Raw genomic sequence first — 5,580 nt, 5'->3', positions numbered from 1 at the left:
TGCACCCCAGGACAAGACATCAGTATCTTTATCTGAAAACCACATTTTGGTTGTAGCCGAAGCATGCACAAACGCTTTATCATGTCGTCCCCTAGGTCCTCACATCCTCTGATCAACTCGGTCTCTAGCGTCTCATTGTATATGTTAGGGTTCATTGTAGCTTTCAGCCGAGCAATGGGCGATTTACCTCTTATCACAGAAGGCTGCCCATATTATTTACACTTTCACCACCAAAATTTCTGCTCTTTCGTATCTGCTGCTCTGTTCTCATATCATGCCAATAATACTGAAATCCACCACGTCCAAATTAAACTTCTTCTCGTCACTGAAGATCACCTTTTCCCCATTCTGAAGTCCATGCAATACACTTTTCAGCAAAGTCCAATCTAGCCTGCATATATCTGGGTACTGGAGCAGGTTTCTGCAGTCGTTTCTTGAATGCAAGATGTTTTCCTCGTCTCTCCGTCCGAACAGGGTTTGGAAGACCCAACGGTACCGACCGGCTGCCGTGTCATCCACAGCCCACAGGCGTCACTGGATGCGGATACGGAAAGGCATGTGGTCAGCACACAGCTCTCCCGGCCTTATGTCAGTTTACGAGACCGGAGCCGCTACTTCTCAGTCAAGTAGCTCCTCGGTTTGCCTCACAAGGGTTGAGTGCACACCGTTTGCCAACAGCGCTGGACAGACCAGATGGTCACCCATCCAAGTGCTAGCCCAGACCGACAGCGCTTAACTTCGGTGATCTGACGGGAACCGGTGTTACCACTGCGACAAGGCCGTTGGCAAGATGTTTTCATGTCACAGAATTTGTCGTGCACATGTGGCAGTTACTGGCAACTATAAATGAGCAACAAGTTGAAAAGATAAACGGTTTTCTTTGTGCAAAAGTAACCGCTTCAATACCTCAGATAATTTCCTACTTTGCCCATATTTTCTGTAATGGTCTATTTGGACGGTTCAACTGCCTGGCGATTTAACTGTTAGTTTCATTTTCTTGTACATACCTATTTTTGCTTTTCCATCATATTTCCCCCCCCCCCCCCCCCCCATGAACCATGGACCTTGCCGTTGGTGGGGAGGCTTGCGTGCCTCAGCGATACAGATGGCCGTACCGTAGGTGCAACCACAACGGAGGGGTATCTGTTGAGAGGCCAGACAAACATGTGGTTCCTGAAGAGGGGCAGCAGCCTTTTCAGTAGTTGCAGGGGCAACAGTCTGGATGATTGACTGATCTGGCCTTGTAACATTAACCAAAATGGCCTTGCTGTGCTGGTACTGCGAACGGCTGAAAGCAAGGGGAAACTACAGCCGTAATTTTTCCCGAGGACATGCAGCTCTACTGTATGATTAAATGATGATGGCGTCCTCTTGGGTAAAATATTCCGGAGGTAAAATAGTCCCCCATTCGGATCTCCGGGCGGGGACTACTCAAGAGGACGTCGTTATCAGGAGAAAGAAAACTGGCGTTCTACGGATCGGAGCGTGGAATGTCAGATCACTTAATCGGGCAGGTAGGTTAGAAAATTTGAAAAGGGAAATGGATAGGTTAAAGTTAGATATAGTGGGAATTAGTGAAGTTCGGTGGCAGGAGGAACAAGACTTTTGGTCAGGTGATTACAGGGTTATAAATACAAAATCAAATAGGGGTAAAGCAGGAGTAGGTTTAATAATGAATAAAAAAATAGGACTGCGGGTTAGCTACTACAAACAGCATAGTGAACGCATTATTGTGGCCAAGATAGACACAAAGCCCATGCCTACTACAGTAGTACAAGTTTATATGCCAACTAGCTCTGCAGATGATGAAGAAATAGATGAAATGTATGACGAGATAAAAGAAATTATTCAGGTAGTGAAGGGAGACGAAAATTTAATAGTCATGGGTGACTGGAATTCGTCAGTAGGAAAAGGGAGAGAAGGAAACATAGTAGGTGAATATGGATTGGGGGGAAGGAATGAAAGAGGAAGTCGCCTTGTAGAATTTTGCACAGAGCATAACTTAATCATAGCTAACACTTGGTTCAAGAATCATGAAAGGAGGCTGTATACATGGAAGAAGCCTGGAGATACTGACAGGTTTCAGATAGATTATATAATGGTAAGACAGAGATTTAGGAACCAGGTTTTAAATTGTAAGACATTTCCTGGGGCAGATGTGGATTCTGACCACAATCTATTGGTTATGAACTGCAGATTGAAACTGAAGAAACTGCAAAAAGGTGGGAATTTAAGGAGATGGGACCTGGATAAACTGAAAGAACCAGAGGTTGTAGAGAGTTTCAGGGAGAGCATAAGGGAACAATTGACAGGAATGGGGGAAAGAAATACAGTAGAAGAAGAATGGGTAGCTCTGAGGGATGAAGTGGTGAAGGCAGCAGACGATCAAGTAGGTAAAAAGACGAGGGCTAATAGAAATCCTTGGGTAACAGATGAAATAATGAATTTAATTGATGAAAGGAGAAAATATAAAAATGCAGTAAATGAAGCAGGCAAAAAGGAATACAAACGTCTCAAAAATGAAATCGACAGGAAGTGCAAAATGGCTAAGCAGGGATGGCTAGAGGACAAATGTAAGGATGTAGAGGCTTGTCTCACTAGGGGTAAGATAGATACTGCCTACAGGAAAATTAGAGAGACCTTTGGAGAAAAGAGAACCACTTGTATGAATATCAAGAGCTCAGATGGCAACCCAGTTCTAAGCAAAGAAGGGAAGGCAGAAAGGTGGAAGGAGTATATAGAGGGTTTATACAAGGGAGATGTACTTGAGGACAATATTATGGAAATGGAAGAGGATGTAGATGAAGACGAAATGGGAGATAAGATACTGCGTGAAGAGTTTGACAGAGCACTGAAAGACCTGAGTCGAAACAAGGCCCCGGGAGTAGACAACATTCCATTAGAACTACTGATGGCCTCGGGAGAGCCACTCATGACAAAACTCTACCAGCTGATGAGCAAGATGTATGAGACAGGCGAAATACCCACAGACTTCAAGAAGAATATAATAATTCCAATCCCAAAGAAAGCAGGTGTTGACAGATGTGAAAATTACCGAACTATCAGTTTAATAAGTCACAGCTGCAAAATACTAACGCGAATTCTTTACAGACGAATGGAAAAACTGGTAGAAGCTGACCTCGGGGAAGATCAGTTTGGATTCCGTAGAAATGTTGGAACACGTGAGGCAATACTAACCTTACGACTTACCTTAGAAGAAAGATTAAGAAAAGGCAAACCTACGTTTCTAGCATTTGTAGACTTAGAGAAAGCTTTTGACAACGTTAACTGGAATACTCTCTTTCAAATTCTGAAGGTGGCAGGGGTAAAATACAGGGAGCGAAAGGCTATTTACAATTTGTACAGAAACCAGATGGCAGTTATAAGAGTCAAGGGGCATGAAAGGGAAGCAGTGGTTGGGAAAGGAGTGAGACAGGGTTGTAGCCTCTCCCCGATGTTATTCAATCTGTATATTGAGCAAGCAGTAAAGGAAACAAAATAAAAATTCGGAGTAGGTATTAAAATTCATGGAGAAGAAGTAAAAACTTTGAGGTTCGCCGATGACATTGTAATTCTGTCAGAGACAGCAAAGGACTTGGGAGAGCAGTTGAACGGAATGGACAGTGTCTTGAAAGGAGTATATAAGATGAACATCAACAAAAGCAAAACGAGGATAATGGAATGTAGTCAAATTAAGTCGGGTGATGCTGAGGGAATTAGATTAGGAAATGAGACACTTAAAGTAGTAAAGGAGTTTTGCTATTTAGGGAGTAAAATAACTGATGATGGTCGAAGTAGAGAGGATATAAAATGTAGACTGGTAATGGCAAGGAAAGCGTTTCTCAAGAAGAGAAATTTGTTAACATCGAGTATAGATTTAGGTGTCAGGAAGTCGTTTCTGAAAGTATTTGTATGGAGTGTAGCCATGTATGGAAGTGAGACATGGACGATAACTAGTTTGGACAAGAAGAGAATGGAAGCTTTCGAAATGTGGTGCTACAGAAGAATGCTGAAGATAAGGTGGGTAGATCACGTAACTAATGAGGAGGTATTGAATAGGATTGGGGAGAAGAGAAGTTTGTGGCACAACTTGACTAGAAGAAGGGATCGGTTGGTTGGACATGTTTTGAGGCATCAAGGGATCACAAATTTAGCATTGGAGGGCAGCGTGGAGGGTAAAAATCGTAGAGGGAGACCAAGAGATCAATACACTAAGCAGATTCAGAAGGATGTAGGTTGCAGTAGGTACTGGGAGATGAAGAAGCTTGCACAGAATGGAGTAGCATGGAGAGCTGCATCAAACCAGTCTCAGGACTGAAGACCACAACAACAACATCATATTTTAACTGTTTTCCGCGTGGCTTTGTCATAATCGTGGTTTATGTACGCAATACGCACTGTCACTAATGGCATCTGTTTCCTGTCTGCAGTAAAGGCACATACAAATTAACACCGCAAAGGGCCGATCTTGTTGTATAATGTACTGCGGACATCAAATGCTATATCATTTCACTGCATTTGTCAGTATACTGGGTCTCTTACTATTGTATACACACTGTGTCCAATGAACCGTGGCGGCTGGCGCTAGGGTGTTCGACTTGCATCGCTGATATCGATATTCGGCTGTCCTGCTACCTTTGACTGCTCCCCCGGCGGGTTTTCCGGGTGAACGTGTGACGAGTGAGTCTCCGGTCGGCATTCAAGGAGCCAGCTTGTGTTGAAAACAAGCCTGGTCATTAACCGTGGTGCATGGGCCTCGCCGTGCTCGCCGCCTTTGTCTTTTGGCGCTCGCCGGATGTACGGTGCCGATCACTGGGCGCCTTGACTTGCAAAATTGTGGTGGCTTCGTCGTCTCACGCTGAACAGCTTCCCAGCTCGTAATTTGCAAGCTCCAAGTTACGTATGACTTTTATTCTGTGTTTAGCTAAGAAGATTGTTGAAACCTATTGTGGCATGGGTAGCTGCCGGAGATGGTTCTGAACTTGGTTCCACAGTGGCTATTTTAAGGAGGCTGATGTTCCTCATTCCGCTTTTGATCATCCGTAGAGTGTGTGTTTTAAGTTGTCTTCATGCAAATTTTAACTTGTTTTAGGACTGGCTGCTTTGGGACTGGCTGCGGTTGAGTACGTGTCCGGCAGCCGTAGAGTTAATGGTGTAATCATTTGTCACGGCAGCATTTGGTATGTTTATTTAATGTTGAAAGTGCCTTAAGGCAACTGGAAGTGATCTCTAATTTTCCTGGTAATTTACTAGGAGACGGGTAATGTTAGAGTATTGCTCCTTAAGAATTTGGGGGCGTGCTTATTATATATTCCAGTGTGGCTGTGATTTGACATTGTTTTCATTGCAATCTATTTGTGCTGCAGGCCATTTGTTAAGACTGCTCGTTCCCTGGCGTCGGCGCGGTTATGGATTTTTCTCAGGACCGCTCATTGTGAGGCCGGTCGGATTATATATAAATATATACCACCTGCTATGTGACCTTGTGCACAAGCCGTGGAAGTGAACGCTCGTATTGCCTACCGGCCGTAGCGTTATTGCTTCCAAACACTCCTATGGGCCTTAACCCTTTAAAGTTAA

The 5,580-nt window shown here is 43.9% G+C and overlaps 1 pseudogene; it reads right to left on the bottom strand.

Annotated features, from left to right (window-relative positions):
* Window positions 1-669: 669 nt before the first annotated feature.
* LOC126210212 (5S ribosomal RNA) lies at window positions 670-787 on the bottom strand (annotated as a pseudogene).
* Between the last annotated feature and the right edge of the window lie 4,793 nt (window positions 788-5,580).

Source organism: Schistocerca nitens, chromosome 1 (genome assembly GCF_023898315.1).
Source record: "Schistocerca nitens isolate TAMUIC-IGC-003100 chromosome 1, iqSchNite1.1, whole genome shotgun sequence".
Taxonomy (NCBI): Eukaryota; Metazoa; Arthropoda; class Insecta; order Orthoptera; family Acrididae; genus Schistocerca; species Schistocerca nitens.
The sequence above is the reverse complement of the archived record's forward strand: the minus strand, read 5'-3'. Positions and strand labels throughout refer to the sequence as shown.